Here is a 27,768-nt window from a genome sequence, read left to right on the forward strand (position 1 = left end):
GATCTGTTATACCTGTTTTTTTTTCATGTGACATCTGCTTAGCTGTGATGTGACTCAGGCTATCATAGCACTGTCTTCATCATCAGTACCCTGGGATTATAGTCCTGGCGAAATTCCAAAAACAAAACAAACAAACAAAAATAAGATTTCCTTAATGGTAGCTTGCTAGTTAAACCCCTCTCATTTTTTTTTTTTTTTTTTGACTGAATGATATTTGCTATGATGAGGCTCCAAACTACTATATATTTTTTAAAAATCACCCGGAAGACAGATCAGAGCCATCCATATTGGAGATTTATTTAATGGGAGAGAATGTAAATTATAAGAGTTGATAAAAAAAGACGCTCTCCTGATCAGAGGCAGTACTCAACCATCCAAAGATACCAATCCAATGTAACTTGACAGAAACACAGGCCACCGTTTCGTGTGCGGTCATGTGTCATCTCCCTAACCCAAGGCAGGGACCGCAGCAGAGGCACCGCAAGCCTGGGGAGCCCGGGGCCCTGGCCGTGAGCGCTGACGGTCAGCCCACGGCCAGGAGCAAAGGCGGCCGTTGAGCGGGCTTCTCGGCAGCAGCTGCCTTAGTAGCAGTAGCAGCAGCTCACATAACAAATGTTTCATGACGAACGCAAACAAAAGCCAGCTCTGAAATTCCAGCCACGCCGTGTCCAAGCCAGTTCAACGTCGTATAACCACTCCGTTCGAGTTTTTTCCCCCTCTCTAAATGCATTCCATATGAGCCGTGGTGTGGGGACTGCTGGGATCTCCCTGCATTCACTCAGAGGGCTGTTTTTAAAGCCCAGACTGAAAGGAAAGTAAGTCAGTGGGAAAACAAACTCAAAGAAAACACAGACTCAGGTGTGGGGGGCGTGTTTGTTCTCCCCAGCCAGCCATGACCCCCGGAATGGGGCTAGAGGCTAGGAATCCTTTAAAATCCCCCAACTCCTTGGAGGCCTGGGAGAAGGGCTTTGCTGCAGTGGGGCCCCCAAGTCTTCACTGGCCCTGGGTAAGCACCGCTTCTCAAAGTGTGGTCCAAGGACCCATGCCAGCTCATAAGCTGCTTGCTACTAGTCCATGAGGAGATAAGGCAGGAACTGAAAGTAAGACTTTAGAAACTTGGATGGTAATTTCGCATGGCTCTGATTATTTAGTTTATTTATTTGTTTGTTTTATTTATTTGATTTTTGGCTGTGCTGGGTCTTTGTTGTTGTGTGTGGGCTTTCTCTAGTTGCAACGAGGGGGACTACTCTGTAGTTTCGGGGCACAGGCTTCTCATTGCAGTGGCTTCCCTTGTCGCAGAGCACAGGCTCTAAGATGTGTGGACTCAGTAGCTATGGCACACAGGCTTAGTTGTGGGATCTTCCCAGACCAGGGATAGAATCCTTGTCCACTGCATTGGCAGGTGGATTCTTTACCACTGAATCACCCGGAAAGTCCCTGGTTATTTTTTTAAACAACTCATTTTTATTGTAGTTGACAAAAATATCAATCTGAGATGGACAACAGTGGGAAGAATCCAGAGATCTTTTGAGAAGCAAGATTGTGGATTCTCCCACCAGCTTGGACTGTCCAGGTTAGCCAGTTGAAAGGTCATCCAATTGACAAGGCCAGTCTTCAGGCATTTGGGGCTTATGAGGTCCCATGATTCTTGCATGTGATTTTGCCTTCTTGGCTTCAAAGCTCAAACTGGTGTTCCACAGCAATGACCGAACACCCAAACTCAAAGAAGTGTGATACGTTGAGACTCTGCCTTCCTAAAACTGGTGCCTTGACCTAAAACCTTAAAAAAAAAAAAAGTCATGATTCACAGTACATGCATGCTCAATCACGTCTGACTCTTTGCCACCCCACAGACTAGCCCGCTAAGGCTCCTCTGTCTGTGGGATTCTCCAGACAAGAATACTGGAGTGGGTTGCCATTTCCTCCTCCAGGGGACCTTCCTGACTCAGGCGTCCAACCTGCCTCTCCTGTGTCTCCTGCATTACAGGCAGATTCTTTACCACTGAGCCACCAGGAAGATCCACACTAGGATAGCAGTTTTCCAGTAAACAGAATACTTAGACTTTTGTCAACTCACTTCTTCCTCATAACCTGGTTAGGTAGAGTTGTAGGTTGAATTGTATCCCCTGAAAATACCTTAGGTCCTAAACCTGTGTATCTGAATGTGACCTCATTTGGGAAATAGAGTCTTTGCAGATATAATCACATTAAGATGAGGTCATATTGGATTAGGATGTACCCTCAATCCATTGACTGGTTTCTTTATAAGGAAAGAAAGATTCAGAGACACAGGGAAGAAGGCCATTTGAAGACAGAGGCAGAGAGTGGAATTTTGTTGCTGCAAGTCATGGAATGCCAAAGATTGTCAGCAAGGATAGTCAGAAATTAGAAGGAGGGAAAATTCTTCCCCGGAATCATCCGAGGATTAGCAGTTTATGGTAACTTTATGACAGTCCCAGGAAACTAATACAAATAGAAATCTCCTTCCCATTTCCAGATGAAGATCTGGAGACTCATTGGTAATAAGATCTGTCCATGTTCAAAGCAACCAGCAAGTAGCAAGATCTGGATTTGAACAAAAACAAGCTACTGAATGGGCTTCGCAGGTGGCACTAGTGGTAAAGAACCCGCCTTCCAATGCAGGAGACCTAAGAGATGTGGGTTTGATCCCTGGGTTGGGAAGATCTCCTGAAGGAGGAAATAGCAACCCCTGCCAGTATTCTTGCCTGGAGAGTCCCATGGACAGAGGACCCTGGAGGGCTACAGTCCGTGGGGTCGCAGAGTCAAACACAATGGAAATGACTTAACACACACAGGCACACATCCAATACACCAGATTGCTTCTCTTGGTTGGGTGAAGGAATTGGGAGAAAAAGAATTATCTGACATTTGGAGAAAGTTAAATAAGTGACTTTACAATAATGCAATGACATATGATGAAGCTATAGGGATTTTATTTTGAATAACTATTCATTCTGAATAATGAGTGAAAAATCAGATGCACTGTTGTGTTTATATTGTACAATATGTGTCTTTAGTACACATGCAGCATGCTTAGAAGAACAAACTAGAAGGAGAACAAAACAAAAAAATAACAGTTGTTAATTGTGTTTGTGTATTTTTGGTAGTTTTCATTTGTTCCTTTCTTTCCTATCTTGTCCCCCTTTGCTGTAACACACATGTGTCACAGATGCCGCAGAGTGACACGTCCCAACCCTGCTCTGTGCTCTCCATGTATCTTCCTAATCATCACAAAAGGGCAGCAAACTAGATATTATTACCCAAATCCTACAGAGGAGAGAACGCACCCAAATGGTCTAAGGGCCCTACCTGAAGTCTCACAGCTGGGGAGAGGCAGAGCTTGTCTGACTCCAAACCCTGTGTGCTTTTACCATACTTTGTGGCCGCTTCCACTGTCATGATCAGAAGAAGAAGAGGACTGTGGGAAGGGGGATAATGAGCAGAGGTGAAACAGGAAGAAACTATCCAAAAGGGAGAAGATATATGGATATGTATGGCTGATTCGTTCTGCTGTATAGTAGGAACTAACTCAACACTGTAAAGCAACTAAATTCCAATAAAAATTAATAGAAAAAATTTTTTTAAAAAAGAAAAAGAAGAAATTATCGTCATGGCCCCTTCAGGCAGGGCTTGCTCATCCTTGGTCATTTGCATTATATTGCATTGTATGAATAGAGGCATTATCCTTTGGGCATTAACCCTATAGAAGCTTCTCGAAGACTGGCACATGGCTGCTACCTTTCTGAAGCCCCGCAGCACCAACTGTAGAATGTTATTCATCACAGGGGGTGCCTGGCTCTCCTCCCACCCTTCTCTCCTTTCTGAAGCCCCCTGTCCCCCTCCCCCACAGAGTTTTGGGAACACCAGATAAAGCAGATACTGAGTGTTTCTGGGACAAATACGCGGGAGTGTGTAGCCTCGGTGGCCAGATGTTATATTTCTTCAATCCCCAAACCGGAAGGCTAGGTAGAGCATGAGCAAAATTTTGTCACTGTTGTCTTTTGCATGTAGCCCTGAACCTTTTCCAATTTGACTAATTCAAACATTAGCTATAAAGAAAAAAAAAAACTTAAGTTGCTTTAAAATTTTATGTATTTATTTCTGACTGTACTGGGTCTTCGTTGCTGTGTAGGCTTTTCTGTAACTGCAGCAAGCAGGGGCTGCTCCCTAATTGCGGTGCTTGGGCTTCTCATTGGGGTGGCTTCTCTTCCTGTCGAGGATGGGCCCTAGGGCATGCGGGCTTCAGGAGTTGTGGCTTCCAGGCTCTAGAGCACAGGCTCAATAGCTGTGGCACACGGGCTTAGTTACTCTGAGGCATGTGGGATCTTCCTGGACCAGGGATCGAACCTGTGCATTGGCAGGCAGATTCTGTACCACTGAGCCACCAGCAAAGCTCTTGAGGTTTTCACACACCATGGTCGGGATGCCGCGTCAGTATCCTTCTCTCACATAACCGGAGGCCAGGTTCCTCTCTCATTCATGCTTCCCTGCGAGAGGACTGGACCCTCATTGTGAGCAAAGGACTTTGGTCCCGCATTTTTCTAGACAGATTCTCCTGCTCTGTGCCTGCCTGCAGCCTCCCTTATAGTCATTCTGGTACCCTAATGCCCCCTCCTTGCTAAGAGCCCTTGGCACCTGAACCACGCTCTCTCAAAATTTAGCTGTCTCGTGGCCCACTCCCTCAGAGCCTTGATAATATAACTCTAAAAATATGAAGGAATTAACAGCTGACAGTAACAGTTTATTCTGCCCAGGGGAATTTCTAACAATAGTGATAATAATAATAAGCCCTAGAATGCTTTGCACATTGTGGGTAATCAGCAAAAAGTGATTGAACTAATATTCAATTAGTTGAATTGAATTTTATGTGGAATTTCTAATTTAATCCTCAGGACAATTCAATGACATAGGTACTTTCATTATTCCCATTTTACAGACGAGTAAGCTGAAGTTTAAAGAGATATAGGTGACGTCACTGTTTTATTTGGAGATTCCTTAGGGGGGAAAAATCATTTTAAAAATATTTTGTTTTATATTGGAGTATAGTTGATGAACAATGTGTTAGTTTCAGGTATATAGGAAAGGGATTGAGTTATATATAGACATGTTTCTATTCTCTCTCAAATGAAAAAGAATCATTTTAGATACATTTTATTTTTATTTTAAAAATATTTATTCATTTATTTGGCTGTGCTGGGTCTTAGCTTCAGCAGGCAGGATCTATTTCCCTGACCAGGGATAGAACCTGGACTCCTTGCATTGGGAATGTGGAATCTTAGCCTATGGACAACAAGGGAAGTTCCATAGATACATTTTATTATATATGAACTAGGTGTGATTTTTAAGGAGCTCTTTAAGAGGAAAAATGTTGTTTTATTCATCTAAATCTAGTGCACTAAAAATATAGGGAGGGGATGTGAACTTCAGTTGGCCATTAAGCCAATTCATTATTTTCTGTCTTTGGTACTTCCTTCCACTTATCACACCATCATCTAGAACAGAGGGTGAACTTGGTCTCCTTGGGGTATGGTAATATACTCTTCATCGCAACAGGTCATCCTAGGTCCCGTAGCCCAGGATTTGGACGTAGCCACTGCACATCCAGCCTCCTGTGGTTTAAGATGCTCTTCCTGAGGTTGCCTGTCTCTTTCAAAAGGAGAATCATTCATGGTAGAAATGCAGACTTGTGCCTTGCTGCTAAGAACAAGAGTTTTCTATAGAGGTATGGATTTTCATTAGCACCAGAAACCCATACCATTTATAGGATGATCTGTTCTGCCCGCAGCCAGTGTTCTTCACCTGAAGCTCCACCACATGGTTTTCAGGGAATCCTTACATTGCCTCATCCCCATCCATTTAGTATGAACATACTTTGAGTGCCTGCTTTTTTTGGGAAGCAAAGCATTTTCAGACTGGCAACAGACATTCCCAACTGCCTGCACAGTAAGAATCACAGTCTGTATGTAAGACCAGCCTTGCAGGCCTTTCACACTGTTTCACACCCTCCCTTTCCAATGGCTGGTCTCTGGGAAGCCCTGCACGCTTGACAACATGCCCATCCAGCTGGGCCAGGAGCCCTACCTCAGAAGAGGGAGCCCAATGGCTGTGAGCGCTGACACAGACAGGCCGGATTAATGGAGGACTATTGGACTGGCCTGATGGACTGATGTGGGCCATCTTCTTTGGAGCCAGAATATCAAGCTGACGCTCCAAATGGTGATGAAACCTTGTGTTTGTTCAGGGTGGATTTTTGGCTCGACCACCCTTGCAGACTTCCATGTTATAGCATAGGGTATTGTTTGCCTAAGCAAAATAGGGTATGTGAGTTGGTTCCTGGCATCGACCGTGGAAGATTAGCTTGCTTTCACCAACCCAGAGTCAGTCCCCATGGCTATCGAGAAAGACCACACAACTCCCAGAGTGTCTGTAAGTAGATACCAAACCGCATGTGTTATTATTCTTGATCTTAGACCATATTATTATTAACTTTGCTTTGGTTGAAAGTGGCCCCATCAAATAGTTAAAAGAGAGTTTCACAGCCTTTAAGTGACTAGGGTATGTCACTTTTAAAGATGTTTTTCCAGAAGAAAATGTTAAATCCCAAATACATTTTTGGCTGAGTAGTTTGTTTTAATGGTCCAGAGTCAAAAACTGTAACTTAATTCCTTGTAAAATTTAAATCAATTTCTTGAGGGTTCCGCTACACAGTTCCCTCTGTTAAGCCCGAGATTTCTACTAGTCCCTAACTCTTAGTGTTAGCATATTCCTTTAGAATGCCAGTGTTTTTTCCATTTTAAAAAGTTCTATTGTCAGTATCTGACTTCTATGGACATACAGTAGCTTACTTGTGGCCTCAGTTGTGGTATTGTGGTTATAGTTTCCCCTTTTCTCTCATTCCCTTTTTCCTTAGTATCATTGAGGAAACATGTGGCCAAATATGATCTCCATCTACAGTTTTCTACATCTCTGCATTTTGCTTTCTGAAGGCGACGAGGGTGGATGGGAGTGTTATTCAGAATTCTGCATCTATAGATCGAACTTCCTATTAAGTGTGACTGGTGCCTTCCATGTCTCATTTAACCATGGGGTTTAGTGGTAAGTTGGCATCTGCTCCATGCCTGCGGCCCCAGCTTAATACCACCAGAGACAAGAACACCGGGCCCCGCTCAAAGGCGGTAACGCAGCTGGAGAGCTCCTGTGAAAGATCCAAGTGGTTTTCAAGTTTGCCTCCTAACGTGCTCGGTAGTCTGATGTTTTGGACATAAATAGCCGAAACTTCTTCCAGTTACACGTGCTTTGGATATCAGATTAATATGGGGAAGGAAACACTTGCAAAAAGGAATCCACCCAAAAGAAAAGGCCAGTATGCCAGCATCAAAGGCTTAGAGTTTTGTTTTACAAAATGGAAAAGAATACTACCCCATACCGAGCACACGTTGCTGAAATAATCAATGTCCAATCAACAATGTGCCCAATTCTGTCAGTTGATGACTATCATTCTTTATGAGGGGGTAAACTAATCTAGGACTGTTTTCAGATTCAGAGAGATTTAGGGGTCCTGAGGCTGAGTCCCAGAACAAAGTCTTTATCTAAAGTGCTGGTGTGTGGACAGGCTTTTCTGCTTCTTAAAGGCTATTATTATTTACTTAGGGCTCAGAAACCTTTGTATTTGAAGTTCACCTTTTTTTATGAAGTTGGTCTCTCTTGTGGGATACTTTTATGTCACTTATTTTCCCATTGGTTTCCCTTCATTTTTTTTTTAGTAAATTTCTTTCTTTTCCTTTTAAAATAAAGATGCAGTGCTATAGAAGGATAAGGAAAAAGGATTTATTTGGTCCACAAATGCAGTTCAGTGTCACAAGCCATGTTTTTGAGCATCTTTCACATGCCTGACCTATCTGGACTCAGGAAGAACTCTTAGGAAATGGCTTCTTGGTGGGTAAGGGTGCCCAAAGGACTCCTCCCCATGATGGGCATGCTGATTCTCTTGTCCACCCAGGGACAAGGTGCCAGGAGGTACCAGCCTGGGAAGTCCCCAGTGATTGCAGTGCAGTGTAGCAACCTCACACTCTGAGCAGCTCACTCCTGGGGCTGAAAGACTGAACTTGGAGTCAACCAGACTTTCTGAGAGGAAGCAGCAGTGTCTTCAGGAGCAGGGCAACCCCTTCTGTTTCATGTTTTATTTATTTAAGGAAGACAGATTATCCTACAGCAGCACCGTTTTGCCACCCAAGGCCTTGAAGGTCTCCTTTGGGGCTCCCCAGGTGGTGCTATTGGTAAAGAACCTGCCTGCCAAAGCAGGAAACATAAGAGACACAAGTTCAATCCCTGGATTGGGAAGATCCCCTGGAAGAGGGCATGGCGACCCACACTCCAGGATTCTTGCCTGGAGAATCCCATGGAAAGAGGAGCCTGGTGGGCTACAGTCCATAGGGTCACAAAGAATCAAGTACAGCTGAGTGACTAAGCACACACACAAGTTTGGAAGTTTAAAGTCATTTCAGTTATAACTAAAGAGAACCATGCCCCAGAAAATCTGCTTGGAAACGTTATGGAAATTTTCCCAGCTCACCATGGAGAGCACAGATGCCAGATTGCTGGGTGCCAGACATATGTCTCTCAATTGCTATTGTTTCCTGCAGACGACAGTCAAGAAATATTCAATAGAGAATTGGAAGGAGATTTTCCTCTTAAATCCGCATAGAGCTTTAACACACTTAGGATGCGCATGTGCTTGGATTCATCACTTCAACCCTAGCTATGGAGTCTGAAATTTTGCTTGGCGGACAGCATCTGCCAGTGGGCAGCGATGGCTTCAGTCCTACGCTGCAAACTGAACAGAGGAAGGCTCAGAGGCTTTTGGTTGGGTTGTGCAGGCCACTCGCGGCGAGTGTTACAGGTTGAACCCTCAGCCAGTCTACTGACCAGGACTGAAGCCTCCACCACCCCAAAGCAGGCCGAGGGGTTAGCTGAGCCTCTGAGAGCCTGGTTCACTTCATCTTGTCCTCTGCAGTCTGTTAGGAAGCTAACAACTGCTCTTCACAGAAGGCTTCTTTTATGAATATATAGACATATAAGTGAAAGTGAAAGTGTTAGGCACCCAGTGTGAAAGTGAAAGTGTTAGGCGCTCAGTCGTGTCCAACTCTTTCTGACCCTATGGACTGTAGTCCACCAGTCTCCTCTGTCCATTGGATTCTCCAGGCAAGAATCTGGAGTGGGTTGCCATTCCCTTCCTATATATATATATATATATATATATATATGTATATATATTCCTTATATATATATAAGCTGTGTGGTGTGGCCAATACACCTATTTACATGTATATATTGGAGAAGGAAATGGCAACCCACTCCAGTGTTCTTCCCAGGAAAATCCCATGGACCGAGGAGCCTGATGGTCTATAGTCCATGGGGTTGCAAAGAGTTGATATATGTTTTGGTCATCTGATGCAAACAGCTGACTCATTGTTAAAGTCCCTAATGCCAGGAAAGACTGAGGGCAGAGGAAGAAGGCGTTAGAGGATGAGATGGCTGGATGGCATCACTGATACAATGGACATGAACTTGGGCAAACTTCAGGAGATGGTGAGAGACAGAGAGGCCTGGCGAGCTGCAGTCCATGGGGTCGCAGAGTCAGACATGACTGGACAACTGAACAACAACAATGCATGTTGTGTGTGTGCATGTGTGCTAAGTTTCTTCAGTCGTGTCCGACTCTGTGACCTTCTAGACTGTAGTCCATCAGGCTCCTGTGTCCATGAGGCTCTCCAGGCAAGAATACTGGAGTGGGTTGCCATGCCCTTCTCCAGGGGATCTTCCTAACCCAGGGATTGAACGCAGGTGTCTTATGTCTCCTGCATTGGCAGGCGGGTTCTTTAACTAGCACCACTTGGAAAGTCCATATGTATATATTTATATAGGCCATGCCACACAGCTTATGGGATCTTTGTCCCCTGGCTAGGGATTGAACCCGGGCCCTCGGCAGTGAAAACGCTGAGTCCTAACCACTGGGCCATTAGAGAACTCCCAAGGTTTGTTCTGTTAGCAAGGTTTTCTTCTCCTTTCCTGAGATGAGAAAGAAGTATAGATACAGGTCACAGTCAACAGCTTTGAGCCAATAGACTTGGGCTTGAAATCAGCTCTGATTCATAGCAGCTGTTTAACCCTGAACAAGTCTCTTAGCCTCTCTGAGCTTCAGTTTCCTCATCTGAAAGAAAAGGATGGTACCCTCACCAAGCTGTTTGGAAGATTAATGGAGACAATATACTCCTGCACAAATGTAGTTTCCAGGGCACTTTTCAAACCATCTCATCTGGTTCCTCACTTTCAGTCTCTCATAGGGCAAGGTTTTCAGCAAGTGCTCACGCTAGCCCAGTCTTTGAGTTTCAAAGGCGAGACCAGCACAATGGTTCCAAAGTCTATTTGTCATAGTGCTGAGTTCCGGTATTTGCTGGCAGGCTCCATGGTGGTGTGTGGCCTGAGTCCTCTGTGGGATTCAGCTTTTCCTGTCATAGTAGAACTGCCCATTTAGTGCCTACTGCTCTGAGCGGCTTGTTTTTAAGGCAGTGTCTCTTGTCGGGAATTAAGGAAGGATTGTTTTCCTTCTGAATGATTTTGAAAATCACCTTTGGAATCAATGGAGTTGTTTTCTTATGCAGCTGTTGAGGGCACATGAAGTTGACCGACCACATCCTGCAGCACATTCCCACTTGTTCTTCTCGTTTATTTGTAATATAAACCAAGAGAAAGTACAAACACACCCCATCTCAAATGCAAATTGAAGCCAGGCTGTGTTTCCACATATCTGTATAATGGAGTAAGTAACCTAGTGGAAAAAAGAATGGTGCTAATAATACTTAGGCACATTTTACTAGTAGTTGCTAATGCCAAATTAACAGTTTTTAAGAAGAGTTAAGAAATTGGTACAGAACAGTACTTTGATTAGAGCCCTTATTTCTTCAATGTGCTAGAATTAGGACTTTATATATACAGGCTTCACTAGTCAGAATCAGGGAAACGTGTGTGTGTTAGTCAGTCCTGTCTGACTCTTTGCAAGCCCACGGACTGTAGCCCACCAGGCTCCTCTGTCCATGGGATTCTCCAGGCAAGAATACTTGAGTGGGTTTCCATTCCCTTCTCCAGAGGATCTCACCAACCCAGGGATTGAACTCGGGTCTCCCTCTTTGCAGGCAGATTCTTTATCGTCTGAGCCACCAGGGAAGTCCAGAGAAACAGAATTCCATACATTTGTGGAGCGTTTCAAAACATAAAAATTTTCTTCACTTGGTGAAATTTAATCTTTTGTGCTTCTTCCACCCCTTGCCATTTATGTGTAGTGTGCTTTACATAAGCTCAGAATTTTTCCTCAATAGTTCTAGCCCTCGAGAGACCCCAGAATTTCTACTTGAAATGTGAGCACCAAATTTTACTTAGGGAACAACCACCACCACAGAAATGTACAACAGGAAGATAATCTATGTTCGTGCCTGAAGATGTAGAATATTGTAAACATGTCATTTTTCTCAAATTAGCATATAATTTCTTCTCTTTCTTGGGGCTTCTGGGATGTTAGTTACCCAACTAGGGATGGAACCCATGCCCCCTGCATTGGAAGGGAGGAATCTTAATCCCTGGACTGTCAGGGAGGTCCCTTAGCACAAAATTGGAAGAAAAAAATTTAAAGTGATTCTCAAGCTTATCTAGAAAAATAAACATGTGAGTTAGTGATTTTTTTTTCAAGAAATGAGAGGAAATTTGCCCTACAAGATTCTGAAATGTTAGAAAGTTCCTGGGTTTAGTGTGATGATGCAAAGGCACAAGGTCAGACAGACAAGTCAAATGGAACAGAAACAGATGCTGGTGTAAAAAGTACTGTGGTGTAGTTTAGAGACCATTACAAAGAAAGAGTAAATAAAGGTGTCATATAGTTGGCTAAATTTTCAGAGAAAAAAAATGGAATCTCATGTTATATTGTGGGGCTTAATAAATTCCAGATGGTTCTAAAGAGTAGTTTTTATTTTTTTTTTTTAATGGAAACAATAGAAATAGAAGAAAACTAGGTGGCTATTTTTGTGATGATGGAGTATTGTGATGGGTTTACTAAGTATAAAAGCAACAAAACACATGCATACATACAAAGAGAATAAAGAATATATGCATTTAATTAAAAGTTTAAAGTGAATATGTCCAACACACTTAGAAAAATTGTTTTTTGCAGCAATGATAAGATTTCATATTGTTAACATCTTATTATTAATATTAATAAAGAATTTTTTTATAAATCCATAAGGAAAACATCAATAGAAAAAAATGGAAAAAATACAGTGGCCAATAAATATTTTAAGAAATAAGCCCACCCTTACTAATAAGCTAGGAAATGCACGTTAAAAAGGACACCTTGTTTTCTATTAAAACATCTGTTACAGGGACAAATACTGGCAGAATGAGAGAGTCTCTAATGATGAGGATTTTGCAGAGAAATAGCATTTTAGGAGACTGCTAGAGATTAGGACAAATTAGTACAAGCTGGGGTAAAAATAATTTAATAATAAATATTCAGAGTAATTTAATAATATTAAAAATCTTCAGAATGTCATAGCTGGAGGAATGATCGAAATAGCCTGTATCTTGATTGTGGCAGTGGTTTCACATGTATCTATAGCTATCAAAACTCAGAACTGAGTATTTTCAGTGTGTGAGTACGTTAGTCACTCAGTCATGTCTGACTCTGCAACCCCATGGACTATAGCCTGCCAGGTTCCTCTGTTCATGGGGATTCTCCAGGCAAGAATACTGGAGTGGGTAGACATTCTTTTTTCCAGGGGATCTTTCTGACCCAGAGATTGAACCCAGATCTCCTGCATTGCAGGCAGATTTTTTTACCGTCTGAGTCAACATGCTCTCAAATACATTTAATGACATAGGTGATTTCCCAAAATATGATTGGACATGAAGTTCGAGAGAAAAAGATGCCAACAGTATTTAAAATATGGCACCAACTTTATTCAAAAAACTATATAGACTCGGGAGTACAATTAAATTGGAATATCTCAAAGATTTCAAGGTCGTTATTCATATCTCTGGGTGATAGGAACCCTAGTGACTTTTTCCTTTATTTCCCAACTAATACATAGTGAGCATGTAAGTAGAATTTTAATTTTTGGAAAAGGATTATTAACTTTAGGAAAATAATTGAATGGTCACATACATTTTATATGTGAAAGAGGGAAGTAGAAACAATGTCCACTAGATCACTATGGCATTGCTAGTATTGAGCAGACCTTTCATCCCTTCTCTCTTCCATATTCTTTTCTGCACATGCAGCCACAGGGACCAGGGAGGGACAAATAAGGAGCATCATTTCCTGGGAGGCCGCAAAGATACCTGCAGATGGAATCCAAGGTCCAACCTTTTGTCACTTCACCAGCCTCACTCCTAAAGATGTCCAACCTATCATTAACTACTCTCCCTTGGAATTCTTTGAATTGCCAACCAAATTCTAGCCAATGAACCCACCTTTGGATACACACACACACTGACACACACAGCTCTTTCTCAATATTGGAGTTCTGAAAAGGTGAAAGGGTTTCTAACCCCGAAATAGTAAAATTCTCTAACTCTGCACTTAATTTTTCAAATAGCCTCGAGATTTTTATCTTGCTGTATGAACTACAGTGTATACACCAAAAGGACAGGAACTAGCTTCTTAGGGCTGAATCCTTGACCTTTTGGGGCAGTCATATAGATATTGAAGTGAGAAGTTGCTCATTCATGTCCGACTCTTTGAGACCCCATGGACTGTAGCCCAGCAGGCTCCTCAATTCCATGGAAGTTTCTAGGCAAGAGTACTGGAGTGGGTTGCCATATCCTTCTCCAGGGGATCTTCCCGACCCAGGGATCAAACCCGGGTCTCCCGAATTGCGGGCAGACCCTTTACCATCTGAGCCACCAGGGAATCCCAAACAGATATTAAGATATAATAGATATCCCATATAGATATTAAGATGGTTTAGTTACAGGAGGTTAGCTCATAGGTCTTTTCTATTGCAGCATGACCATCCTTAGTCTGAAAACAAATTGACTTTCCTCTGCAGTAGCTGACTCACTTTCTGCCCCACAAGTCATCATCGTATGAAGTTGAAATGTCAGTATCAGAGTTAGCCAAACCAGATGTGAAATGCGCAATTATTTTCATGTCAGGGAATAAAGTTTAAATATGCATCCTTCATTTGTTTTTAATTGAGTGATTACATATGGCACCTAATACAGTCTGCATGCTATGATATCTTGAGGTCATTGATTTATGAGTTTTGCTAGGTGTAGACACTCCAAATTCTGGTCAACCCCCCTGGCATTCATAGCACGATTCTAAAGGAATGTTAAAATGACATTTGCCTGTTTACCTTTTCTCTTGACTGATGAGGATCCTTTCTGAGAGGTAAACACTAGTGCTATTCAGGAGTGAAGTTTAGACTTTGCTGATAGTTTTCAATCAAGCAGATTTTCAAAACTGCTTCAAAATGAAGTGGCAGAAATTAAAAGCCACGGACTTTTCCTTGGATGCATATTAGCCATAATCATCATATAAATTGATTCTGAGTTTTTATAAAAGTAATGATCAATTATACAAAAAAAAAAAAAAGAAACTTGAGGGACTTCCCTGGTGGTCCAGTGGTTAAGACTCTGCACTTTCACAGCAGGGGGCGAGGGTTCAATTCCTGATTGGGGAACTAAGATCCTGCATACCTCACGGTGTGGCCAAAATAAAATAAACCATAATCCCACCATTTAAAAAAATAAATGTCAAGAGTCAGGAGATGCAGGGAAATGGAATGTGAAGGTGAACTGTTTTGCCTCTTCTCCCATTTGATTTGCACTACTGAGTGAGCATTTGACTGTTCTTTTTCACTCTGTTTAGTGTCTGTAAAGGCCCATAGGTCAAGGCATCAGAGTCAGGGCAGCACCTGGGCGGGTGGTTCAGCCAAGCTAGGGTGGTGGCTGGGATAGAAGGCACAAGCAACTCAAATGCTGGACACATCGGGTGGCTGCAGTCTGGAGACAGATCAGGAAGGCAGCCCAAGAAAAGATGACGACAGTGTTGGGGGTGAGTGGTAAAAGTGAAGGCCACAGCCCAACAAAACCCAGAAGACTCAGGGTGGAGTGTGGATGCCATAAGCTGAGACTGAGCCTCCAGAAAACTTGTTTAGTCATCAGTGAAATTCCAGTTTCACATGGAGCTATAGGTTTTACACAGCCATGTTCATGGGGAAACACCTATGTTCAAAAGGAGAGAACTCCAAAACTGCCCTCAGCAGTCCTTGGTCAGCCCTGTGAAATACAGCTGGTCAGAAAAGACCTAGGGAGTGAGGCAGCCCATTTGTACTTCTTGGGGGCCTCCACCAGGTAGTGGTTATTATTTTCTGGGGGAACTTCCCTTGGTGGTCCAGTGGTTAAGACACTGTACTTCCACGGCATGGGGTACAGGTTTGAACCCTGCTTGAAGAACGAAGATCCCACATGCCACGTGGTGAATGTGGTCCAAAAAAAAGGGAAAGCCAGCACAGAAAAGGAAAAGCCTTGGGACTAGATCTGATTTTCCTAACACTAATTCATGGATATTATTGGGTCTTTGGGGGCTTCCCTGGTGGCTCAGATAGTAAAGAAACTGCCTGCAATGTGGGAGACCCGGGTTTGATCCCTGGGCTGGGAAAATACCCTGGAGAAGGAAATGGCTACCCACTCTAGTGTTCTTGTCTGGGAAATCCTATGGACAGAGAAGCCTGGTGGCTCCAGTCCATGGGGTTGCAAAGAGCTGGACACGACTGAGTGACTAACACTATGGGTCTTTTAACCAACCATCTCAAATTGATTCTCTTTGTGTTTTATTGTTTAGTTAAATAGCATGTTATGCTATAAGAAAGCAAGTCTGAATTGGTTTTGATCAAATTACATAGCTCAGGGACTAGGCATAAGGTTGAATGCACAGCTCCAAATCTCAGCAGGGCCATGTTCTGTCCATTCTAACTTGAGCATTTTATTGTATTTCCCTAAACTGCCCACTAGTATAATAATGGGTTGGGGAGAGTTTCTTACAAAATATTCCATTTGTTTCTTCTCTGAAAGCATTTCAGATGCTGTAGTCTTGAAATTTTTTTTTTTTTTTTTAAGTTTGTTATTTGTCCAGCCCAGGCGAAATGCAGCAGAGGAGAAAATGAATAGGAAATAGTCCTACCCAAAGGGAACTCTGGAGAGAGAGAAAGACATGAAACATCCAAAATAAATTTTTGACATTTGAAGCATTATATAATCAATTCTAGATTGTGTGATACTAATTAAGCAAAAGGCATAGAGAAATTTCTAAAACTAGTTAATATGTAGGCAAGAAAAGTCTATCTATAACTGTACATGAATACTCTATGGCACGAGTCCCCAAGCCCTGGTATCTAATGCCTGATAATCTGAGGTGGAGCTGAGATAATAATAATAGAAATATAAAGTGTACAATAAATGTAGTGCACTTAGATCACCCCAAAACCATCCCTCCCCTCAACTCCCAGTCAGTGAGAAAATTGTCTTCCACAAAACTGGTCCTTGGTGCAAAAAAGCCTGCTCTATGAGATACAAATCTGCACTTTCACTGAACCACCAGTTCTTAAAATTTTGAAGAAGCACGGCTTCTTAAAGTCTTGATGTCCCTAACTGCAGGAAGTATAGTTTACCCATTAAGTTTCAATTAAATTTAAGTTTAAATTATTTTGTTTCAGTTGCGAAGATAAGCAGTTTCTGTTTTAGTAGCAGAATACTGCTCCTCCAAGAGAATAAATTTTGAGAAAGATAACAATAGTACTGAATATCAGTAATTGCTGTTGTTACAGTTAACACTTATTTGGAAACTTATTGTGTCCTACGCACACTTTTTAAGCCCTTTAGATATATCACTTCATTTAATCCTAATAACGTCCCGATGAGATAGATACTATTATTATCTCCATTTTACAGGTCAGTGAGCCAGTCATCAGCAGAACCAGTTTTCAGATTCAGGCCTGGGTTTCCAACATCCTCTGCTCTTGGACATTCTACTGTCTTTCCATGTAATGAGCAAAACTGAAAACATGACCCTCTGGGGGAGATAGGTTAGTTAATAAAAGTTATGATTCTGGGAATTTTTTTTTTCTGTTAAATTCTTAGAATCCAGTGTTTCTGGAAAGCTTGGAAATTCTGTTGAGATGATGTTCTTTTATATGCTAGATACATTACTTTGTTCTGTTTTTTTCTGGGAGAAATACATTATTAGTTGAAATAAGCTGGCTGCTTTAATAAAATGCTTGCGAAGCCTCAGTCTGGTGAACAGTAAAGTCATTTGTATCAGTCATGCAGCAATTTTGCTTTTCAGAAGGATTTTAATGAATCGGGGAATGGAATTTAAGAAAGCAAACAATCCAAGGAAAATCGCTTATTTTTCTAAAATAGCAAAGCAAAAATTGGAATCGTTTCCAGTCTAGTTGCTGCAAATGTCTGCTGGAGTCTTAAAAATTCTTAGAGTACATGATTTATCATATAGAGCAGAAAGGTGATTAATGAGCACTTCTTTAAGATCTTTTTTATGATCCTATGATCATTATTCTAGTTGTTTAGATAGGCAAATATTCCATGATGTATTCACTGTTAAAATTACAGCACGTTGACCTTTAGTAACATTTATTTTTAAAGGTATTTATCAAAATATACAATCTACAGAAATAAATATGATTACTAAGTAGTGAAATCAATTTTTTTAAAGTATAGTTGATTTACAATGTTGTGTTAGTTTCTGGTATACAGCAAAGTGATTCAGTTATATTTATTTATATTTATTACATATCTTTTTCAGACTCTTTTTCATTATAGGTTGTCACAAGATATTAAATATATCAGTAGTTCCCTGTGTTATACAGTAGAATTTTGTTGTTTTATTTTATATATAATAGTTTGTATCTATTAATCTCAAACTCCTAATTTATCCCCCCCCAACCCCGACCCCCCCCCCCCCCCCCCGACCCCCGGCCCTTCCTCTTTGGTCAGGTAAGTTTGTTTTGTTTCTGTTTTGTAAGTAAGTTCATTTGTATCATATTTTAGATTCCACATAAAAGTGGTGACATATGATACTTGTCCTTTTCTTTCTGACTTACTTCACTTAGTATGATAATCTCCAGGTCCATCCATATTGCTACAAATGGCATTATTTCATTCTTCTTATGCCTGAGTAGTATTCCATTTTATATATACACCACGTTTTCTTTATCCATCCATCTGTCATATGTCAATGGAAACTTAGGTTGCTTTCATGTCATGGCTATTATAAATAGTGCTGCTATGAGCACTGGAGTGCATGTATCTTTTCTAATTAGAGTTTTCTCTGGATATATGTCCAGGAGTGGGATTGTTGGATCATATGGTAACTTTAGTTTTCTAAGGAACATCTGTCCTGTTTTCCATAGTGGCTGCACCAATCTACATTCCCACCAACAGTGTACAAGGGTTCCCTTTTCTCCACACCCTCTCCAGCATTTATTGTTTATGGATTTTGTTTGTTTGTTTGTTTATGGACTTTTTAATGATGGCCATTCTGACCCCAGGGTAAAGTGCTGATACCTCTTTGTGGTTTTGAATTGCGTTTCTCCAATAACTAACACCGTTAATATTTCTTCATGTGCCTGTTGGCCATCTGTCTTCTTTGGAGAAATGTCTATTTCGGCCTTCTCCCCATTTTTTGATTGGGTTATTGATTTTCTTAGTATTGAGCTGTTTGCATATTTTTTTAAAACTAAACCATTGTCTGTTGCATCATTTGCAAATATTTTCTCCCAGTTTGTAAGTTGTCTTTCCATTTTGTTTAAGGTTTCCTTTGCTGTGCAAAAGTTTATAAGTTTGATTGGGTCCTATTTGTTTATTTCTGCTTCTGTTTCTTTTGCTTTGGGATACTAACCTAAGAAAACATCGCTATGATTTATGTCAGAGAATGTTTTGCCTACGCTCTCTTCTAGGAGTTTTATGGTGTTCTGTCTTATGTTTAAGTCTCTGAGCCATTTAGAATTTATTTTTGTGTATAGTGAGAGGGTGTGTTCTAATTTCATTGATTTACATGCAGCTCTCCAGCTTTCCCAATGCTACTTGCTGAAGAGACTGCCTTTTCTCCATTGTATAGTCTCGCCTACTTTGTTGAAGGTTACTTGACCAATAGTATGTAGGTTCACTTCTGGGCTCACTATTCTGTTCTGTTGATCCATATGTCTGTTTCTGTGCCAATACCATGCTGTTTTGAAGACTGGGAGGATTATGCCTTCAGCTTTGTTCTTTTTCCTAAGTCAATTTAATGTTAATTTGATTTTGTTAGCCTGTTAAAAGATTATTGGCAGTCAAATATTTTTACAAAGCCCTTTGTTACTTAGGAAGATCACTGGCATGATATGATTAAAGGCTATGAATATTAATTAGCTTGAAACATTGCATGCTAATGTTCAGGGTCATATTTCATTCATTTAAAATTGTGGCATTTTTTTTTTCACTATTTGCTGTGTTCATTTTTACGTCTAAAGACCTATCCCGTATGTGGAGTAGGGATTTCCATGACAATTATGAAAATAACCTTATTCACTGTCTGCTGCTATAAGGCACAATCTTGAGTGTCAACTGTTTTCAACTATTTGACAGTGTATGTCAGTGTATTTATCATACACTGGAAAAATCAGTCACTCATGTGTCTATCTAACCAGGGGATGAGCTAACGGTGTTGTTACTGTTCAGTCATTCAGTCGTGCCCGACTCTTTGCAACCCCATAGACTGCCTCACACCAGGCTTCCCTGTCCTTCACTATCTCCCAGAGTTTGCTCAAACTCATGTCCATTGAGTCAGTGATGCCATCAATGGTGTTATATGGAGCTAGAAACTGATTCCCTCATAAACATTCTAAGTAGATATAAAGAATTATGTGCTCAGTTGCAACCATTAACATCTCAAAGAATCAGATCTGAATACCTCAGGGAATGCCCAGAGGTCATGAGGGTCTAAAAAGCCTTCAGTGATCCTCAGGGTACTGTCCTTTCAGCCCAAAACTGCTAGAATTGGAGCTTATGTCTAGAGTCAGTTTTGGACCGTCAGGCATGGTGACCAGAATCACAGGCGTGAGGATCATTGAGCTGAGCCTGGCCATGATCACTGCTGGGGGCTTGAGAGAGAGAATGATGGATTGTATGCCACTAACTATCACTCCTGCCAAATCACCAGCAAAACTTGGGGGCAGGAGTGACTCCCTGCCCAAATATCACCCCATTCCATCATGCCCAGTGGCTCTCCACCTCCTCCTGCTTTGGACTTGGTAGGATAAAAAAAAAAGAAGGGGAGAAACAGAAGTTCTTATGGTCCAGAGGGTTCTGTAGCACTCAGAAAAGAAGAGTGAGATTAAATCTACCTGAAGAAGAGCCAAAGCTCTTTCCCTCAACTTCATTTCCAGCAAACAAGCCTTCATTTCTTCAGTTCAGTTTAGTTCAGTCACTCAGTGGTGTCCGACTCTTTGCGACTCCATGGACTGCAGCACGCCGGGCTTCCTTGTTCATCACCAACACCCAGAACTTGCTCAAATTCATGTCCATCGAGTCAGTGATACCATCCAACCATCTCATCCTTTGTTGTCCCCTTCTCTTCCTGCCTTCAATCTTTCCCAGCATCAGGGTTTTTTTCAAGGAGTCAGTTCTTCTCATCAGGTGGCCAAAGTATTGGAGTTTCAGCTTCAGCATCAGTCCTTCCAATGAATATTCAAGACTGATTTCCTTTAGGATGGACAGATTGGCTCTCCTTGCAGTCCAAGGGACTCTCAAGAGTCTTCTACAACACCACAGTTCAGAAGCATCAGTTCTTCAGCTTTTCTTCATTTCTTATCTCAAGTAAAACCCAAAAACTGATGATTGAGTTAAGTAGTATTATTAAATTAGAATCCTTTTTTTTGGTAGAAATGGTAGTTTTCATGGAGTACCTGCTAATTCTTGTTAGCGTGTTCTATGACTTTGATCTTCAACCCCATCATCTCCATGAGCTCATAGCTAAAGGAGATTATAGACATACTAGCACTGTCTTTACAGTCTCTTGCAATTCCAGATGCTACTGGGGCCAAAAGCGACCCCAATGCTTAATGGAAAAGCTAATGAATCCATACAGGTCTTATTTTTAAAACCTGCTATTTTAGGTGAATTTTAGTAGATTTATCTAGTAATGTAAAAGGAAGTAAGGCAGTAAAGACAAGAGAAATGTGAATCAGAACCATCGAACTCACAAAGACTTGAAATACTCAGCCTTTTGCTAAGGTACAGAAACTTTGCTTCTTTATAACACTTGATGGGTCAGAAAGTACAGTGATTTTCCTCTCTTCTCCAAAGAGAAAGGTGAGGGAAAGCGGGACATTTTAAAACTGAACCGGGGACTCCTACTTTCTCTTCATGAGAACCCTCAGCCTCCACAGAAACTCACAAGACATCTTAATGAAGAAACTCGGGACCTTAGACTTTGAGCTGTGAGGGCTGCAAGCAGTGCAGCCAGGAGGTTACCTCAGCTCGGACCAAGTAAATAAATCATTTGGTAAAAGCCGTTAAAGGGAAAGGTTACTGGAAAGTCATAAATGAGCCAGCCTGCCTATGGCTGGTTTTGCTAGAATGTAGAAACCATTTGAAATTTTTTAAATGTTTCTCTGGGTATGATTTAAGAAGAGGACATAACTAACCACTTTCTATTATTATATCAAAATGAAGTTAAAAAAAATATGGTATGGATTCAATGCTAATTCATTATTCAATTTTATGCCGTTAGGTTGTTGTTTTTAGAACATCATGAAACTTCATTTCATGCCCCAATAAAACTAAAATGTAATGGGTTACAGCTTTTCTGTTTGTTGATTTTTCTCCTTCAAACATCTTTGATTTTCCATCCTTTGAAGAGATATTTTTTCCATGTCTTGCATGTCATTCAAATTATTCTTTTTTCCTGTCTCCCACTCCACCTGTCTCTAAGACAGTTTCTAAAGTGAACCAGGACTGACAGAATTTAATGATACCTATGAACACTTTTTGGAAACATTAGCATCCCTTTCTTGGCTGCTTCTAATGCACCAGCATGGTCTCTCCATCATTGCGTGCATGTCTGCTCTATCATGTCCGACTCTTTGCCACCCCGTGGACTGTAGCCCGCAAGGTTCCTCTGCCCATGGAATTTTCCAGGCAAGAATACTGGAGTGGGTTGTCATTTCCTCCTCCAGGGGATCTTCCCGACCAAGGGATCGAACCTGCATCTCTTATATCTCCTGCATTGGCAGGCGGGTTCTTTACCGACTGAGTTACTGGGATTCTTTTTAGTTCTCCCCTTGCCTCCCGTCTTACCAAAGAGGAAATCTGGAGCTCAAAAAACACAGTTTCAGGCTTGTGTCAATCAAACCGGCAGCTTGTCCTCTTTCTCCCTTCCCCTGAACATCACAGATTTCGGCAGCTTCTCACAGCCATTAGCCAGGGAAGTTCAGCTGAACGCATCCCCACTGACCATCTTCGCTTATAAGCCTCTAACTACCAACGCCTGTTATTGTTCCTCCTCTTCGCCTTCATATGTCAGAAGAATGAAAGAACTTAATTTTTCTCATCAGAAGACATTTACATTTCTATTTTACCTCAATAGATATACTTCTCCCCCACTATCTAATAGCAGCTTCTGCCTGAAAGCAATTAATCATTTAACTATCTTCTCTTGGAAACTTGCAGCTACTGTAGCCCACCATCTTTCAAGTCAATCATTGGAAAAGAGCCTGATGCTGGGAAAGATTGAAGGCAAAAGGAGAAGGGGGTGGCAGAGGGTGAGATGGTTAGACAGCATCACCAACGCAATGGGCATAAATTTGAGCAAACTCTGGGAGATGGTGGAGGACAGAGGAGTCTGGCGTGCTGCAGCCCATGAAGTCGCAAAGAGTTAGACATGACTTAGCAACGGAGAAACACCAGTCATCTTTTATAGGCAAGTTCTAGTTACACAGACAAGTTTCTATCACAATCAAACCTTTCAAAAAGACACTGTGAGAAATGTATTGTTTTCTTCTCAGATTGCATTTGTAAATTTTAACCTCTGTAACATTCTTACAGTATTTAAATGTTCACAGAAAATATTTACCACTGTTCTTCAAAGTAATAGCCATGGTATCCAGGCATTTTCCCTGAAGGTGGTCTTATAGCTACTGGTATTAGCTTGTCAATTTCAGACCTTCCTTAAGTAAACAAATGGATCTCCTCCATACAAATGGACAGTGGCAATTTCATCTGCAAAGCAATTTAGGCCTTTTAGATATTCATACTGTCTTACCGAGCATGCAGTCAAAAATCTGATCTCAAGAGGAGGAGATAAATCTGTTAATTCACATCCTCCTAAGACCTGGTACTACCAGTGTGCTATCAGTTACCCAGATAAAGTAATTTTAAAGTAACATTGTAAATTCTCTCAGTGGAATTAACGGCATCCTTGGAACTTCACTTCAGGCTTTCCTGACTTGGATATGGTTATTTTGAGTAGCACCTCTTATTAACCTAACTTTTTAGTGCCTGAACAAGAGGTTAAATATCTTGCTTATCGACATGCTTGTCTTCCACGTAACAGCTACTTCATTCAAAGCCCTTCAAGGGTTTATCAAAATCTCACCATGTTTAACATTCCAGAGAGAATATCCGAGTTGCTTGTTCTTGGGACTCACCTTAAGTTCACTCATCAAGACTGATCACTGTGGTAACTATAAGGCTAAAACAACAACAATGAGAATGAATTAGGCCATATTGTGCTGAGAAAAATTTATCTAGGATGAATGATAAAGCAAAAGCTAGATTCTGAATATCTAATTTATAGAATTCAAGAATGAGGAACTACTCATCATATGGTAAAATTTACTAAGAATTTCTGTGCACTAAACCATAGCACTCCCATATTAAGTGCTATGCTTAAGGACTTTCTATTGTCACAGATACTAGGTACAAGATCTTCAAAAAGTCCTATGCATTTTACGTCTTTAGTTAAGTTAGGTTATAGTTGGGTTGACACTGTGTAAAGTTAAAGAAAATGTCTTAAAATTTAGGAAAACTACATTACACAAATTTCAGGGTCTTTGACAAAAGAAAGTAAACTGTGTCCTAGAGCTTTCTTTACAAAAGAAAGTAAACTGTGTCAGAATTGAAGACCTTATCAGCTATCAGAAGAAGATTCACTACTCAATATCTAAAGCTACCATTTGTTTTAGGAGACATGCAAAAAGGCACATGATCACTTATGAACATGGATGTTTATGTCATATTATTCAGTCACAGAAACTGTAAAACAACTCAGGTATGTAACAATAGCAAGCTAGCACATGATCTATAGGGCATCCATAAAATGGAGCACATAAAAACACATTACAGGGAATTCCCTGGAAGTCAGTAGTTAGGACTCAGCGCTTTCACTGCTGAAGGCTCAAGTTCAATCCCTGGTTGGGGAACTAAGATCCTTCAAAGCCATGCAATGCAACCAAAATATATACATATGTGTGTATATATTGCAAAATATGACTTGGAATAATTAATACTGTAGGTGAATGCTTGTCATCAGTTAAGTTTTAAAAGACTGTAAAACTAAATAAACAGTATAGCAGAGATCTATTTTATGACTCATATACATAAATAAGAAAAAGACTAGAAGGATATATATTACTACAATAAATGTGATGATATAAAATCACTTATCTACTTAATCTTTTTCCAAAATCTATATATTTGCATATGTGTGTATGTATATATATGCTAGTATGTATACATATGGCTTGTATATACTATGTACATCATAACCAGAAAAATGAATTTTTAAGCTGTAAAAGACTTTTCCAAAAATTGATATTTAAAGCTAAAGGCTTATGAACTGCACAAGGACTTTATTTTGATCCTATACATAAGCAGATAGGTAGCTTAATCTACATGAAACCCTAGAGAAGAAAATAACAGAGAAATAGAAAAATGACACAAAAAACTATCCTGTGGGTGTGTCACCATCTGTGGTAGAGCAGAGTAACTGGATGTCAGCAGTTGTCTTTAACACCATTAGAGCTAGACTTAGATGAAGCAATGTGTTTGCAGGGGAGGGCCTCTTCCCTGGCAAATGAGAGGAGTGTGGAGTGTGTGTGTGTGTGTGTGTGTGTGTGTGTGTGTGTGTGTGTGTGTAGAAGACAAGTAGCCTAAGCCTGCTAACAATATACAGACTGTGAGTAAGAGAAAGAAGAAGAATCTTGCATATAAAGTAAAAGCAGAATTTATGAGATTGTCAGATGTCAAGACATTCGGACAGAACTACTGGGTCAGAGTTTCTCTTGATCCTTTTTGTTCAGATAAATCCATTTGATTAAGTTGCTCTCATCAGTCATTGATAAGGGCTTCCACAATATGAATCCAAATAAAGTAGGAAAGGTAACAAAAATGCATTTCTCAATAAAAACTCTATTTCTAACATTTCCTTAATATTGCCACAGTAAGTCTTCCAATAATTTTTTTTTTCAGAAATGGGTATTTTCAAACAGAAATGTTCAGTTCAATTGTTGCTGTGAAAATAAATCCTTCTGTTATTGCCATTCTCACGCTCAAGCCAATATTTTAATGGCAAAATGCTGTGTTGGGGAAAGCATGCATGTCTAATTGGGTGGGATATCCTTTCAAAGAAATATAGCAGCTTTTTTATGATCTGGGTCATGAGGCCAAAGTTGGGGAGAAAAGAAACAGGAACAAATGCCCTCCACCCAGTGAACAAGGGCAGCAGGAGAAGCTGGGGAACTGGGCCAACTGACCTGGTGGGCACCAGGGAGCCCCTCGCCCCCTTTACTTGGAGCTCAAGAGTGTGTGAACAGGAGAGCAGGGATGTCTCTTCCAGCCCTGACACATTTCAATCTAAGCTTTGGGATCTGAGTGGGGTTGGACAACCACCACATCAGAATCAGCTGGGGTGCTAATTGGAAATAATTGCATTGTCCAGCCAGGTGCTCACTTGTTCGCACAGAAGGACTCAACGCTAACGCTCAGCGCCCACCCCTCAGTGGGGTCCCACGTCTCATCTCTCTTCTGATGCTCCCCTCTGACGGAGCCCTTCCAGGCCTGCAGCAAAGCAAGGATTCTCAGATCTCTTGGGAAGCTGTTGGGTGAATTATACACTCGTTTCTCTGTTTATTGTTTACTTTTCCTCCTCTAGCTGAGAGCCTGTGGTTTCAGCTTTTAGTGGTTCTTATTTCCTGGATTCATTTTTTGTGCTTAGTAGATACTTAATGCAGAGGCGATGAATGAGCAAACAGAGGCCAGGCAAGAAAATCCCCCACCGCCCACCCCCAGCAACTGAGGGTAAGCGTTGCAGAATTGGCTTCCCCAGACCAAGAACCTGGGAGCCCCTCCAGTGGGCAGCCCTCACCTCAGGAGTCCATGGGGTTAGGACACTGCCTGAACAATGTCTCTAGAAACGCATGCTTCCTTGCAGGGCTGCCTGCCTGCTGTCCTCTCAGTGGGCCCTCATAACCCACGAGCCAATTGCTTTTGCTTTCAAAATTCAAAGCAAACTGGAGACATTATAACAAGTCTTGGTACTTCCATGCTGGTCCAGTGGTTAAGACTGCAAGCTCCCAATGCACGGGTCTTGGGTTCCATCCCTAACTGGGAAACTAAGATCCCACATGCTGCAAGCTGTGACCAGGGAAAAAAAAAAAAGAATCTTTTTTCTCATCCATCAAGGAAGCCCAGCACTTGCAGCCATTAAAAAGAAAAAGAAGTAAATCATGTAACTTTCACTTGGCTACATAGAATCAAGGTGTTCTTGAAATTCAAAGTGAGCTCAATTTATTTTTTAATTATTGATATTTCCAGATCTGAAAAGAAGATTGCAAAAAAAAAAAAAATCCCTCTGTTGATTTTACCAACCCCAGGCTCCTAGTCAGCCATGAAGCGCTTTTTGTTCTTTTCTCCCCTAATTGCCTTACCTCCGAGAAGCTGGTCTTAACATGCCATCCATCATCCCAGTGGCAAATCAAACGTGGCCGTTTCAGCCAACATACTGCTGCGAGCCACAGCGACACACACTCATTTCCGGCAGGCAGCTGCAGGGGAGCCGCCTGTGTTTGAACTGTGTGGCCTCCCTGTGTAATTCAGGAAATGAGTTTACTCTATCTGTGGCGAGCATCGTGTTCACCCGGTTTTGGGAGCAGCCGGCAGGGCGTGGGGCTTGGCAGCACTCCCTCATGCTGGTTAATGCCCCAGCCCCACTCCACCTGGCCTTGACTTTTATCACACCTGCCACCCAAAAAAAGTACACCTCTTCCCTTGGGTGCTGGGAATGTTTGGATGTACTCTAACCTGAGATGCGTAAATCCCAATTCACTTTTTAAAAGAGCAGGGCTTCTTGGTGGATCACCTCTCAGCTCCCCTGAAGCTGAAGAATTGATGCCCGTCTTTCGATGATACTTTTTTTTTCCCCCAGTGGTAAAATGTGGCCCCACGTCTGGTTGTTATTCAGTTTCTGTTCATTGCTTCTGCCCATCATCTCTGCTGGACCAGACTCAGACAAACGCAGATTGTTGGGGCGAGGGGGCTTTGGTAGGTGTGCATTTACTTCGATCAAGGGAGAGATGCCAAAACCAGCCCAGGATCAGAAAAGATGGCAAGCCCATGGTGAGGTTTTGTTATTTTGCATATGGT

The 27,768-nt window shown here is 41.4% G+C and overlaps 1 protein-coding gene and 1 long non-coding RNA gene across 3 annotated transcripts in view; one reads left to right on the forward strand and one right to left on the reverse strand.

The window, feature by feature from the left end:
• Positions 1–27,768, forward strand: part of UST (uronyl 2-sulfotransferase) — a 313,320-nt gene that overhangs the window by 262,940 nt on the left and 22,612 nt on the right. The window lies entirely within an intron of this gene.
• On the reverse strand, positions 1,442–27,149 carry LOC133046976 (uncharacterized). The gene is made up of 3 exons (XR_009690626.1): positions 27,054–27,149; positions 23,775–23,818; positions 1,442–1,780 (listed from the first exon to the last, which is right to left on the reverse strand). It is a non-coding gene; the product is annotated as an uncharacterized LOC133046976 (long non-coding RNA).

Source organism: Dama dama, chromosome 26 (assembly GCF_033118175.1).
Source record: "Dama dama isolate Ldn47 chromosome 26, ASM3311817v1, whole genome shotgun sequence".
Classification (NCBI taxonomy): domain Eukaryota; kingdom Metazoa; phylum Chordata; class Mammalia; order Artiodactyla; family Cervidae; genus Dama; species Dama dama.